This window comes from Diachasma alloeum, unplaced genomic scaffold (assembly GCF_001412515.2).
Source record: "Diachasma alloeum isolate Michigan unplaced genomic scaffold, Dall2.0 Dall_scaffold_00845, whole genome shotgun sequence".
Lineage (NCBI taxonomy): Eukaryota > Metazoa > Arthropoda > Insecta > Hymenoptera > Braconidae > Diachasma > Diachasma alloeum.
Genome location: NW_021680969.1, coordinates 1 through 15,874, shown reverse-complemented (window position 1 = coordinate 15,874; position 15,874 = coordinate 1). Strand labels below are relative to the sequence as shown.

The window sequence follows — 15,874 nt, the reverse complement described above, 5'->3', positions numbered from 1 at the left end:
TTTACTATGGCCCGATCGCGCTCCGTTTACTATGATGGAATACTTGGGGAGACCAAGAGACCATGTTCAGGGAATTTAAATGACCAAATCCATTTCCCCTCTCTCATATTGTATATATTTTCCAATACTTTCACGATTTGATGGGGGCGAAATGGGTACTTCGCGAACTTTTACCATTTAGTGGGTGCAAAATGGGTATTTCTTCAACTCGTAAGATTTCATGGAGACAAAATGGGTATTTCTTCAACTCATACGATTCCATAGGGGCAAAATGGGTATTCCAGAAACTTTTACGATTTAGTGGGGGCAAAATGGGAATTCCGTGAACTTTTACGATTTGATGGGGGCAAAATGGGTATTTCTTTAACTCGTACGATTTCATGGGGGTAAAATGAGTATCCCGGGAACATTTGTGATTTAGTGGGGAAAAATGGGTATTCCGGGAACTTTTGCGATGTAGTGGGGGAAAAATGGGAATTCCGTGAACTTTCACGATTTGATGGGGGCAAAATGGGTATTTCTTTATCTTTTACGATTGGATGGGGGCAAAATGGGTAGTTCTTCAACTCTTACGATTTGATGGACGCAAAATGGGTAGTTCCTTAACTTGTACGATTTCATCTGTGCAAAATGAGTATTCCGGGAACTTTCGTGATTCGCTGGGGGCAAAATGGGTATTTCTTCAACCCGTACGATTTCATGGGGGAAAATGGGTATTTTTTCAACTTGTACCATTCAACCTTCACGATTTCATCACGGAGGAAAAAAACCCTTAAATCGTGCAAGTTCAAGTGCCCATTTCGTCCCTACTAAATTGGACGAGTTGAAAAAATAGGCATTTTGCCCCTATCGAATATTCAAATGGGAATTCCCGCAGGTCCCCCACTCCGCGTCACGTACCACTGCGCAGCCTTTAGGACGCAGAACGTCTGGCGCTCCGTTTGAGATTGTATTGTCTCCGTATTCTGATTGTATTGATGGCCGTTGTGAAGGAATTAGGTTTTGTCGTTTGTCAAATGTCGCGAGGGCTCATGAAAGGGCTCACGAGCGTCACGAGGCAAACGAAGGCTAGGAGGGTCAAGAGAAAAACGAAGGCCAAGCGGAAAACGNTCCATTTCGTCCCTACTAAATTGGACGAGTTGAAAAAATAGGCATTTTGCCCCTATCGAATATTCAAATGGGAATTTCCGCAGGTCCCCCACTCCGCGTCACGTACCACTGCGCAGCCTTTAGGACGCAGAACGTCTGGCGCTCCGTTTGAGATTGTATTGTCTCCGTATTCTGATTGTATTGATGGCCGTTGTGAAGGAATTAGGTTTTGTCGTTTGTCAAATGTCGCGAGGGCTCATGAAAGGGCTCACGAGCGTCACGAGGGAAACGAAGGCTAGGAGGGTCAAGAGAAAAACGAAGGCCAAGCGGAAAACGAGGGCTAGGAGAGAAACCAGGAGAACAAGGGTCAAGCAGGAAACAAAGAGAGCGAGGGAAACCAGAGTCAAGAAAGAAACGAGGGTCAAGTGAGGAACGAGGGTCAAGTGGGAAATCAGGGCTACGAGGGAAACGAGGGCCACGCGCAAAACTAGGGCTACAAGATGAACGAGGGTCAAGAGGGAAACGAGGACCAAGATGGAAACCAGTGCTACAAGGGCAACGAGGGTCAAGAGGGAAGTGAGGGCCAAGCGGGAAACTAGGGCTACAAGATGAACAAGGTCCAAGTAGGAAACAAGGGCTACGGGGGCCAAGCGGGAAATTAGGGCTACAAGATAAACGAGAGTCAAGTGGGAAACAAGGGCTAGGAGGGCCAAGCGGGAAATTAGGGCTACCAAAGAAACGAGGGCCAAGAGGGAAACGAGGGCTACGAGGGAAACGAGAGTCAAGAGGGAAACAAGGTTTAAGCGGGGAAACTAGGGCTACAAGATGAACGAGGGTCAAGAGGGTCCCGAGAGGAAAACGGAAAATTTCACGAGGGTCAATCGTCTAAGGGGGAAATTTCAAAACGTCCAAGAAGGGCCGCGTTCATCCTTGTTCGCCTTCGTGGGCCGCTTTGCCCTCGTTTCCCTCNTGTTTGCCTTCGGTTCCCTCTTGACCCTCGGTGTCCCTCCTGACCCTCTTGACCCTTGTTCTGCTGTTTTCTCTCGGAGCTCTGGTTTCCCTCTTGGTCCTCTTTTCCCCCTTGATTCTCGTTTCGCTCTTAGCTCTGGTTTCCCACTTGACCCTTGTTTCTTTCGCAGCCCTAGTTTTCTGCTTGGCTTTCGTAGGTCTAGTTACTCGCTTGGCCCTCGTTTCCCTCTCGACCCTCATTTCTCTCGTAGCCCTGGTTTCTCGCTCCACCCTCGTTTACTCCGTAGCCCTAGACTTCTGCTCGGCCCTCGTTTGCCTGGTTTCCCTCGTAGTCCTGGTTTCTCTCTTGGCTCTCATTTTCCTGATTTTCCTCCTAGCCCTGGTTTCCCTTTTGGCCCTCGTTTCCCTCGCGGCCTTTGGTTCTCTCTTGACCCTGGGAACCCTAGTTTTCCTCTTGTTCTTATCTTAATTTCTGGCGTTTACGCCTAAACCTCTTGAATATTGCACTAATGTAATTCATTGTTGTTAAGCATATCTATTCCTTCTCGATTTGGAAGATTATTTCCGAAAATAAATGCGCTGGGCCTTATCTACGCGCTCTGCGGCGACCTCGTAGTGGGGACCTCGGGAGTGCGCGATAAAGCTGCGCACGAAATTCCCATGCGTGGGATTTATTCCCCCAACTGGCATCACTGGAATATACCCATTTTGCCTCCAGCAAATCGTATTATTTGCAGAAATACCCATTCTGCTCCCATCAAATCGTACGAGCTGACAAAATTCCCATTTTGCCCCCATGAAATCGTACGAGTTAAAGAAATACCCCTTTTGCCCCCATGAAATCGTACGAGTTAAAGAAAACCCATTTTGTCCTCATCAAATCGTGAAAGTTCACGGAATACCCATTTTGCCCCCAGGAATCGTACAATTCAAAGAAACACCCATTTTGCCCCCATCAAATCGTGCGAGTTTACGATATACCCATTTTGTCCCCATCAAATTGTACGAGTTACCAGAATACCCATTTTGCCCCTACTAAATCGCAAAAGTTATCGGAATACCTATTTTGCCCCATGAAATCGTACGATTTGAAGAAATACCCATTTTGCCTCCACCAAATCGTAAAAGTTGACGAAATACCCATGTTGCCCCCACTAAATCGCAAAAGTTTCCGAAATACCCGTTTTGCCCCGATGAAATCGTACGAGTTGCAGAAATACTCATTTTGCCCCCATCAAATCGGAAAAGTCCACGATATACCAATTTTCCCCCTTATCAAATCGTAAAAGTTCCCGGCATACACATTTTACCCTCATTAAATCGTAAAACTTCACGAAATACCCACTTTACCTCTAGTAAATTGAAACTATAGCAGATTTATTCATCTGAAAAATCTGAAATTCTTATAGTTTAACAATTTTCAGTAACGCGCCTAATTTCGAAGGGATAATAACCTCCAAATATTCATTGAGTCATTCAGCCATGAGCGATATGGTTGAATCGATCATTTCTCATAGTAAAAGTAACTATAGCTCCTGTGGTGACTTTGACAATTCCCTCATCGTAAAATTGACTATGAATATTTCTCTCAGTGTAGTGATCACCATAGTGCTAAGTAATTTTTACTAGTCAACATGGTAAAAATTACCATAAAAGTCAAGTCGAAAAACCATTTACCATGTTTTATGGTAATGTCTCCTATATGAAAGTAATCTCTACCATTCAGTTTTCTCTGTGTAATAGAAAGCGCGATTCACGTACCTCCTGCATTAAATCTGCTCTTGACCGCATTTCTTCTGAGATTCTGGATTGTCTATTGCTCCTTTTTGTGGTTTGTGTGACCTGAAATGTTAATTAGTATGGTATGAATAATCATAATAATAGCCAGATTTTGTTCAGACTCATGACAGAAATAGTTACAACATTTTACTTGGTCGTGCAAGAATAGTGGGTTAATTTCCTTAAGCAAAAATGAGTGTGCATTAACCAATTGTGAGTTTAATTTGAAGACAAAAAGTCTAGCAAGCTTTTTTCTCCGGCAAGAGAGACTTGAAAAATCCATATCTCTACATTGATTGTATCTCAATTGCGATCAATTGGACTTCCAGTGCAATCATAGCCCCACCTCAAATGTGGAAGGCTAAGTGATTTCTGTATTGCAGAAAAGCTTTTGAGTTGCTTACGTATTAATCGAATCACTCGTGAACAATACGTCAGAGACCAAAACTTTATTAGACTGTTCATCTCCGAAAAATTCCCTAAATCTACCCTTACAATATTGATCATGAGTTTGAGGACACCGTGTATATCGGAGATATATTTTCGGTATGTGTTAAATGTTTTGCATCGATATATGTGGACATTCATGTCTAGCATATATCTGGCATATAACATTTTTGACCAACATAACCGACATTCATGTCCGGATATAGGGAAGAGGAGGGCAAAATGGCTCCCTAGGGCACCATGGACCGTCATTCTTTTTTTCCTATGACAAGATTCATGGTGGATTTATCACAAGTATGAGAAGCATCGTCGAAGTAAGAGAAAGCGAAGGGTATACGGAGGAAACAGTCGCAATGAAGTTGCAAAGCAGTGAAACAATTGATGTCAACATAGCTTTTCCTTAAGTTTTTGGTGAATAATTTTTCAGAATACGAGGAAGATAGGTCATTTTTGTAGATCTTCCTCATAGCAGTCAATTCACTCTAATGAAAAACGATCTGTCCAAAATTTGCTATCTACTATAGATTTCGAGATATTCATTGAAATCTAAGATTGAAAGAATATTTTAACAATGGTTTAACCCATTGAACAGCGTAAGCCACGAAAAGTATCAATGTGAGAAGAGTAGGGAGGCCCTGTATGTATTAGTGCGCCATAAGCAAGACCCTCTGGCGCACGCACACTACCACAAAATTGCGAAAAGTGGGGTACTGTGAGTCTGTTCAATGGGTTAAATGGAAGTTACGGACACAAAATCGTGAATATCTCGAAAACTAAGATCCGCAACAAGGGCCCTTTTCATATGGGTGGCCACATATCTCGTTGACGGTAGTCAATTCACCTCAACGATTGTTTTTACAGAATGATGATATTTTGAATATTACGGATGATGATGAATTTTCATGTCCCGGGTACCCAGAAGCACGCGATTCTAACCTCACTTCGCTCGGTAGAAAAGCGGATTCTCGGCCCAATGATATAAAATACTATACGAAATTCCTGCGTTATGGTGTTTTTTCAATGATGGGATTATACAACTCATCTTCGACTTGTTTTACAAACTTCCCACGATCGAAAAAATCCATACCGCCCTTGTTGCGTACTATTCCAATTTGTTTCGCGCGGCGAGGGTTCATATACGTATATGGACCTCGGCGTGTGAGACAGAGTCGGAGATCCATATACGTATATGGACCCCGTACCTGAGGGGTTAATAGGACCTTAAAAACTAAAGTTCGAGTCGACTACATTCTTCAGCAGTAATTTCTCTAACTTATACTCTTCGTGAACGTTTGTACCTATCAAGGACGACATCATTGGCTATAATTTCCAAAATGAAAAAGGGAGGAATGAAAGAGGTGTCAGGGAATTTCATGGTAGTCTTCATTTTTGCATAGGAGGGAGTGTATTCTGAGTTTATTCTACATATCTGGTAAGAAAAATTTCTTTGACGATAATAGTAAATGAATTTGGAATGGATTGGTGAACGAAAGGGGGTATTTGACAATTATACTCAATAGCTCTAAGGGAGTACCGCAGAGGGATCACTGTTAAAAAAGTTTGTAAATTTACAACACTTTTACTGCACTGAAATGTAGTAAAAATCCTTTTTTAGTACTCAAATCCCAGTTTACAATAGATTCTCCCGAATAATCCAACAGAAATATAGTAATTTTACTATATCATATTGGAAATTTCAGAAACAGAGCTAGTAGAATTCAGAACTCGTATTAGAATCCATTATGTGTAGTAATTTTACAGCATAATTTGCAATATTATTATACACCGTAGTAATAATACCATACATGCACAGTATTTTTACAAAAATACCGTTATTTCGTAAAATTGATACATAAAGATCAGAATTTTTTTCCGAACAGTTGAAAAATTTCGAGTAGAACCTCGGGGAGTGTGGAGCAAAATAGGACATTTTATGGACTTCTTTAATTACCGATACCTTCTTTTATTGGAGGAGAGTCATCCGTTACAAGGGTTACTAAGCGGTCAGTCAATCAGGGAAAGGGTCACTTGGGGGATGGGCAAGTACCACGAGGGTCATTTGGGGAGGGTCATTCCTGACAAGGATCACTAGAGGGTCAATTGAACATGACCCCCCAAACGTCTGCCGCGCAGGGTTGCGGGCACGTAAAATACGTTCAGTAAAATACCTAGTATTTTACATTCATTATACCATTTATTTGACATCAATTTTTTACAATTAGGAGAGTTGAAATAATGGACCCACGAGGGCTCAAAAGGGGAAAACGAAATTCCACGATGGTCAAACACCATGAGGCTCATGAGGGCCACGGAGAAAATTATATTACGAGCAATAAACATCACGAGGCTCAGGAGGGCCACAAGGGAAATATGGTGTTTCACGAGAATGAAACGACACGAGGCTCTCAAGAGGAACATTAAATTCACGAGGATGAAATGTCACAAGAGCCACGAGGGGAAAATTGAATTTCATGAGGGTCAAACGTCTCGAGGCTCACGAGGGCCACTAGGAGAAAATTAAATTTCGCTAGGATTAAACGTCACGAGGCTCACGAGGGCCACGAGGGGAAAACTAAATTTCAAACGCCTCATGACGTTTGATCCTTGTGAAGTTCGACTTTCCCCTTGTGGCCCTCGTGAGCCTCGTAATGTTTGATCTTTGTGAAATTTGACTTTCCCCTCGTGATCCTCGTGACGTTTGATCCTCCTGAAATTTAATTTTCTCCTCGAGATCCTCGTGACCCTCGTGCGTTTGATCCTCGTGAAGTCTGATTCTCGTGAAATTTAATTATCCCCTCATGGCCCTCGTGAGCCTCGTGACGTTTGACCCTCGTGAAATTTAATTTCCCCCTCGTGGCCTTCGTGAGTCTCGTGAATCATATGAATCAAGAAATACCTATTTCGTCCTCATTTCATCGACCCTCTAGTGACCCTCGGAAGGAATTACCTTCCCCGAATGACCTTCGTGGTACTTCCCTATCCCTCAAGTGACTGACAAATGACCCTCGAGATACTTGACGATCCTCCTGGTAACCCCCGTGACAGATGACTCTCCTCCAAATGACCCTCGTCAGGTTTGAACATCTTCTAAAAGACCCTCGTGATACTTAACCATCCCCCAAGTGACCCTCGTACGTTCAACTTACCCCTTAGTAACCCTCGTGATGAATGACTCTTCCCCAAATGTCCCTAGTAATACTTGAACATCCTCCTAGTAACCCTTGTCACGTTGTACCGACCCCCAAGTGACCCTCGTGACTCTTCTGCAAATGACCCTCGTGATACTTGACCATCCCCCTCGTGGCCCTATGACCCCCAGTGACCCAAGTTTTGCAGAAAAATCCCCCGTGGTACAAGTGATAATTTTTTGTACAAAGAATCGACAGATCACCCACATTGTATTAAGGATAGTGAAATACGTTAAACAACCATGTAATATTTTATTGAAAAAATTCTCGATAACACCGACAATTTCGATTTGGCTCTGAAAAATCATAGTCAATGAAAGATATGAAGTTGTGGTTTAAATCAACGTTTTGAATTTTGTTCAATAAGAACTCCGTGATAGCTCAGCGGTAGCGTGTTAGGTTTCAAAATATTTAAGTGCGCTTGTTTTTTTTCCCCAATGATTACCATAATCGATACAAATGAAACGTATAAAAATTTTCTTCTTTTCTTTTTAAATTTTTTTTTTTCATTTTCAAGCGCAGATTACCCAACATACAAAAGCCACCTAAAAATTACCAAGGTGTAAACTTGTAAAAACAAAAAATAAATTTACCGACCAAACCCAAATAATAAATAGAGGGCGAGTGTTACGAAGTAACCATTCTTCTGCTATCTCCACTTAACATAGGCTAATTTTTTCATATACCTGTTTTTTGAATGTAAATATATGTAAATAATGTAAATAACTTTTGTAGAAACATAAATAAAAAACATGGTTAAAAAAAAAAAATTGGACCGGGTTGTTGTTCGCTCGCTCACTTTGTGGGTGGGTTGCAGTTCGTCTGGGTTGTTGTTCGCTCGCTTCACTCGCTCACTGTGTGGGTGAGTTGAAGTGGGTGTGACCCATTACGGGTCAGACCAATAACTTCCCGACCAATTCCCCTTTTTTTCAAAATGGTTGTCTCGATGACCTCTATCTAGATCAATCAAAACCTATATAGCCGTCGGTACAAAGTTTCCAAGATATTTCCACTTTTCTGATTTTTTTTTTTTTTTTTTTTTNTTTTTTTTCAAAAATCGTTGTACGGTCTCTAGCTTTAGCAAAAATGGAAATATCAATATGAAATTTCGACAAAATTTTCGTTTTGTGATAGGAACGGTCAGTATTTCATCTGGGCTCAATCGGCGGAGTAGTTCTGGAGATATTCGATTTTTGTGACAATCAAACAGGTGCCACATCATGAAAATGAGTGGGCCGATTCAATTTTTTTTTTTCAAAATATTCACCTCGATGGCCTCTATAGGCCTTCTAGTAGAAGTTTTCACTTCCCAATGTACCCCCACGTCATTCCCACTCATATGCTTGTCCCCCACTCCAAAAATCCACGGATAATCTTCTGGAAGACAGTGTATATCTAAATCGATCAAAACCTATATAGCCGTCGGTACAAAGTTTCCGAGATATTTCCACTTTTCTAATTTTTTTTTTTTCAAAAATCGTTGTACGGTCTCTAGCTTTAGTAAAAATGGAAATATCAATATGAAATTTCGACAAAATTCTCGTTTTGTGATAGGGATGGTTCGTATTTTATCTGGGCTCAATCGGCCCAGTAGTTCCGGAGATATGCGTTTTTTGGGACAATCAATTACGTACCATATCTTGAAAATGAGTCCGCCGATTTAACTTTTTTTTTGCTTCCGAAGGGAAGTATTGTTTTTGGTCGATTTTTCGATTTTCTAATTTTGATTGCAAATGGTCCAAGACATCATGAAACGTGAAGAAATGATGTTTTTAAGGTCATGTCTGTATGTGTGTATGTGCAAATTCGCGTTTTTCGGGTTTTATTTTGAGAAAATTGAACATAAATTCGGAGCTAAAAATCTGAAATTTTGTGTCATGATAGCCATCAATGAGCCCCATTATGGTGTTTCATTTCAGCTCGATCGGTTCAGTAGTTCTCGAGATATAACCACTTGTTTCTATTTCGTTTTTGATCTGTATCTATTTTTTTAAAAATATTCGTCTCAATGCCTTTTATCTAAGCCACTCATAGCATATATATTACCCATACAGAGTTTAGAGATATAGCCGTTTATTCGTTTTTCCACTGAAAACCTTGTACGCTGCTAGCATTTGTGATATAGACGGTTCGTATTTCAGATGGGGAAAATCGGCCGAGTGGTTCGCGAGATATTCAACTTTTAGTGACCATCTATTTTGTCAAATATCTCGATAACTACTGGACGGATTAAATTTTTTTTTTTTTAAATACTTGTCTCAGCGACTGCTATCTAGATCAATCAAAATATATATACCCTTCCGTTTAAAGTTTTTGAGATATTTACGTTTTTCAGTTTTTCTCGTTCTTTTCCAATTACCATAATTTTCATTTGTGAATAGAAATCTTGGAATTTGGCGGAAGTCACAAACCGTCACGTTTATTTTCCGGCATGCTTCCCTTCGGAAGCCTACTACCAATGTAATTGGTAGAAATTAAAGAAAAGAATGTAACTAGTAGACAAAGTAACGGTCAAATATCTTCTGTCGATTAGCGTCGGTCGCCTGCTTGTTTTTTAATTCAAAATGTTGGCCTCAATGGCCTCTATTTAGATTAATCAATACCTATATAATAGTGATCGGCACCAAGTTTTCGAGATATTTCCACTTTTCTTTTTCCTTCAAAATTATGTTGAACTATAAATTTTAATGGAATTACTAAGGAGACATTCAGAAGCTGACTACTAATGAAATTGGTAGAAATAAAATTTATAAAAAAAAGAAATCGATACATGGAGAGATGTCAAAAGTCTTCTGTCGAATAGGGTCGATCAACTGCTTGTTTTCTTTAATTTACACATTTCTTATTAAATATTTTACAGGCCGAAAAAAAGATTTTTCCATCATTTTCTCGTAACAATTACGAGAAATGTTAGTTTTTTTGGAAGAAAAAACAAGTCATTCATTCCACGCCTGGAGAATTTGATAGTAAATCGTAGCAAATTCTCTAGAAACTTATATATATTCCAATGGATTTTCTAGAAGTTTTTTGCCATTCTATTCTAGTTTTCTATTTTCTATTTCGAGGACGAGTGATCACCCATGAAATTTTTCAATAGAAAACCCTAAAGAATTCTATAGGGATTTCTATAGAAATTCTTGAATTGTCTATACGTTTTCTGCGTTTCTATTGGCATGTTTGATAAGAAACATTATATAGAAAAATTGAATAGAATTTTCTTTCCATACAATTTTTCCGGCTTCAATTTTATAAGTTTTTTCAGTCAATTTTATTTTCTTTTCTTCAAGAAAATCGAATGAAAGAACTTAGAAAATTCGACCAGAAAAAATTCTACAGAAAAACTATGATATTTGCCATCAAACGCGTCTATAGAAACGGCAATAAACGTATAGAAGATTTCTTTAGAAATCCTATGGAAACTCTATAGAAAATCCTATAGAATTCTTGAGGGTTTTCTATTAAAAATGTCCGTACGTGATGAATTTGCTGAGTTTTTTTTCTGAGATTTTATTATGATATACGAATGGGCATAGAGGGGAGGAATCTTGACAAATTCACACTTGAAAATGTTAATAGAGAAAAAAATCAATTTACTTTCTTATTAATTATTTCCAATAGAAATGGCACAAAAGCCGTCGAGATTTTTTCACTAGTGTTCTAATAGGATTCCAGAATGAATCTCTAGACTATGTATTTAACTCCATCATACGTCGATGTCTACTCATTTTTTTGTTAGCATTGTAACATTTATATGGATTTTCAAGGTTCGAGGGTTTTATCCTATGTGCCAACAGCTTTAACGTGAATGACGAGTTTCAGTCACGTGTCGATTCCACACACTTATGAAATAATCCCATAGGATTTCCGATGGAATATCCTATAGCATTTTCTAGAGGATTTCCTAGAAGATCCCAAAAATTAATCCTTACCCTTTTAAGCCAGTGCTTCAAGTTGCAGTTTTCTGTGTTAATTTTCAATNTCCAATTATCGGTTCCTCATTTCGAAAATTTCGTTGACAAAGGAGAATTTCTTATCTTCGAATATCGTTTACTGCTCGAAAGTTCGGGTTCATTCGCCAATATTTAACTTTCTGTTTTTTTTTCAATTCTTTCTTTTTTTTTGTTGAATTGAATTGAATTTTGTTGAATTTTTTGAATTCTTTCTTTTGTTGAAATCATCTTTCCTTTCAGTAGCAATATCACAGCAACCACTGAGACAATTCCGTTAAAACTTATTTGAGTTGTGTTTTACACACAATCCTATTGACTAGTACACGTCGATTTTGGAATGGTTTCATTTCTCCACAAGAATCCTCAAAATGTGTCGAAAAAAGTCAGTTTTTCCGATTTTTTCACAAGTTTCAACCGAATAACTACTGAACAGGGGGAGCGATCATGCTTAAACTCCTTTCCGGCCTTGAAATGGTCAAAACGCGTCGATTGAAAAAAAAATCCGTCATTTCCCCGCAAGAATTCGCAGAATTAGCCGAAAAAAGTCAGTTTTTTCAACTTTTTTACAAGTTTTAACCGAATAACTACCAAACCGCTGGAGCGATCACGTTCAAACTCCTTTCCGATTTGGACACGGGCAAAACGCGTCGATTAAAAAAAAAAAGTTTAAATCGCTTCAGTGGTTCATCAGAAAACGTTCGCCAAAATTTTGATCACACACACACACACACACAAACATCTTTCTAAAAAAGTCTGGGACGGATTTTGGAACACTCAGAGCTTGTGTACAACGTGCCAATAGCACTTTTCATTTTAGGGGTCATTACAATAACTTCCTCCCTTCGGGTCGGGAAGTTAAAAAAAAAGCTCAGCGGTAGCGTGTTAGGTAGATTTAGGTAGATCGTAGGTTCAAGTCCCCTTCGCGTCAGGTATTTTAATTTCGGTAAATAGGGTTTTCAGGTAGGAATTCGATGGTTATTACCAAGAAAGCATAAATAAAAGTTGTTAAGACAGCGAGTAACTAGATAAACAATTTTTTTTGTCGAAATTAAAATTACAATAACGTCCGGAATTTTACTACATATGTATTGTAAAATTCATATATTCCTATCATTGAAAATTCCAATATTGATGTAGAAAAATCCCTAGGAAATGTAGTACAACGCTATGTAGTAAATTTACAACACCATGTATGAGTAAAACTTCCAATACTTTTTAGTAATTTCTGGCCTGATTTTTTTAACGAGTATGAAGATTCATAGGGGATAAATTGGCTTTCATTACACATCCATGGAATGTGCATTCATTTTGTATTATGTTTTTGCGGGATCTCCTCATCACGAGCACCATTGTATAATGGTTAAATGTAAAAATTATAACCTACTTTTCGTTGCGTATTCTTGGGCCGGTTTTGAGGTTTCCTTGGCGCTAAGAGTGCCGTCGCCAGCGTTTCAAAGTCATCATCTTCTCGAAGGGGCTTATCACTAGCCTTCCGAATCGGTGGTGCTCTATCTTCGCTCTCATGGTCTGCAATCTGTTCAAATAATTAATAAACACTAGAAGACATCAAAACTTATACCCCACGGCACATCGGTGAGATTTTAGTCTTCGTTAAGGTTGTTGTCGAATAGACTGTTTTTTCGACACTTGTTGTAAAATTTTTTATCATAGATAGCTGTAAAAATTAGCTTCAACATGAGCCCATAAAAATTGTCATTGGAAGTTTCTAACCGGAGATATTATTTATTGAAGTTAACATGCAAACAAATGCAATTTGCCGTTTTGAATTTTTTTTTCAAAACCGCTCGACATTTTGCGATTAAAAAATACACAGTGATAGGGATAGTAGTCACCAATATTGTAAAAAAAATGAGACTGATTGTAAGTTTCATATTAGATAAATTATTGTTGAAAGTTAGTTTTTTCATCTCGGATGGGCGGGACAAATGAGTTCAGTGTGCACGGCGCGCATGACACAACCAATAGTATTCGTCGGATTCGCTGCGTGCGCACAGTGCATTGACGTTAGCCGTGTGCGCACCTATTCATGCATGACAAATTCATGGGTGCGTGAACTGTACATCAGCAAAAGTTTCTGTTCTAATCCGGCTCCTACGTTCAGCGGGATATTGGCCTAAAGCGTCGAAAATTTCAAGTGTCACTCTCTCGCGACAACAACCTTAAGCTGAAAACCCATTCTGCGACTCTTTTTATAGGACGAAATATGCTCCGAAATCAAACGGAATAGGACCCTAATTGATTTTACTCCACTCAGTGAGGGAAGTGCGATTCTAACCTCGCTTCGCTCGGTTAAATCCTTTCCTCGCTTCGTGGAAGAAAATTTGGTGTTCAATACGGAAGTAAAAGTATTTTCTGACTCGATGTGATTATAACCCTCGCCTTCGGCTCGGGTTATAACGTCACATTCGTCAGAAAATACTTTTACTCCCTAGTTGAACAATGTACTATAGTCAGCTTATTACTCAAATTTCTAAAAGTTAACCGACGGGCCGGTGGCAGTGGACGTGTTCACATACAGACATGCTCGTCAAACTTTGTATTTTTCCGTTTCAGACCATTCTACATCATTTCCAAGCAAGGGTCATAATTATAATTTTTGAAAATGATAACTCCGCCCTCAATGTACAATATTATTCCACTGAATTAAAAAATTTTACGGCTTCTCTATTGTCATGGGTAAAATGTACATACGTAATGGGGCAGAGTCTATGGTACATCAAAAGGTAATGAAATTTGAGTATTGTTATCCATAACATTTTCAAAAATACAGACCAATAAGCATTGATTTCTAAGTAACATGGATTGGGTCCCATTCGGAAGCATACTACCAATGAAATTGGTAGGAACTGAAACTGAAGAGTAAAATTTCAGGAAAAGGTAACAGTCATGAGTGAACTGTCGATTGGCTACCGTCACACTGCTTGTTTTTTCTTCACAACCCGCTTTTCAAATATTTGAGCTATGATATAAAAAATTGACATCATTTTTGGAGAAAGTTTATGTTCTTGGGTCGCTTTTAAAGTCCATATAATTTTTCGGGACTCGGAAAACATAGGTTATTTCATGTTTCAATCATGATTACGCGGAGATTATGACTTGAAAATGAATAACTCTCCGTATTAGATGGAAGTAATAGCTCAGGCATTGCAATCGGTTCCATATGTGTGTGATATTTTTTTTTTTATGAGAATACAATTCTCCGAAGTTTGTGGACTATACTTTTGAAATAAACAGTAGTCGATTTAAAAAAGGTATTATGAATTACCTTTTACCATTTACAGATGAACAATCGGTATTCAACGCCCCTGGTCTGCTTTTGCGTAAGGGCTTGTGAAGGGAAGGGAGGTGGGAAGGATTTCAAGGTTTGTTACGGGGAAGGGGGGGGGGGGGAGATAAAAAATGAATGAAAATCATACGTTTTTATAGACGGCCTCTTAACTGAATTATATTCAAAGGATACTTCGATACTTGTAGCCGTTCGACGTTCATCAATTTTTCAAGTTTCGTTTTTACGATCTGTTAGGTGCGATTTTCGAGGTTTTGATGTTGCTATTAGAAAAAATTATAACAGCAATTTCCTTCGCTTTTACAGAAAAAAATTAAAAATTATCGATTTAATAATTCTTTTAAATTTAAGTCTCGACAATCTTAACTGTGACCTTTGACAAATTCTTCTGGGTGAAAAGATTGTTAAACTTTAAATAATAGTTGCTGGAAATTACGTTAATTTTCAAATTTGTAGTTCTTCACAAAGTTAACTACATTCGACAAATCTCTAAAGAATAGGTTTTTTAGAAACATTTCTTATAATTCTTAATTGAAAAATGAAATAAAACAATGGCTATTGATTGTTTAGATATTTTGACACTATACTCGACAATCGCAATCAAAAGGTTAAAGGTTAAGACGAATTTCCCAAAATTGATGAACGATGAATGGTTGAAGGAACTAAAAAATCAGTTGGACAGGATATTGAGATGGGTTAAATATAGAACCGAATAAATTCCCAAGACAATTGTAGACCCAAACGTTCCGAACCTCACGAGTTGGCATTGCGCACCCCTATTATTCTCATCAGTACTCCTAACAATTGAATGAAAGTTGTTTCAAATGCGTAAAATAGGGGTTTTACAGCTATTTCATTTTGCTCGACTGGTTCATTTCAGTAGACTGTGCTCTATTTTTGGTAATTTTTGCATGAAACATTTCACGGATCATAGAAATCGATCGAGTTTGACTTTTACTCCGATTCAAACATATCATATAAAAAGAGTCAAGAGGTCTCTAGCTGTATCGAAGAATTTTGAATCTCACTTACCTCTCTGCTCCAAAAAATATTGATGGGCATACCTTTTCGTATTTGTCCGGTGACGAGTGCACTCCTTGAATTGATTTTTCGTCTCTGTTCGTCGAACGTTCTACGCGCTGTTT

At 38.8% G+C, this 15,874-nt stretch overlaps 1 long non-coding RNA gene across 1 annotated transcript; it reads right to left on the bottom strand.

Annotated features, from left to right (window-relative positions):
* Positions 1 to 3,821: 3,821 nt before the first annotated feature.
* Positions 3,822 to 15,874, bottom strand: LOC107044947. Its single transcript, XR_001461385.1, has 3 exons — positions 15,794 to 15,874; positions 12,807 to 12,956; positions 3,822 to 3,900 (listed from the first exon to the last, which is right to left on the bottom strand). It is a non-coding gene; the product is annotated as an uncharacterized LOC107044947 (long non-coding RNA).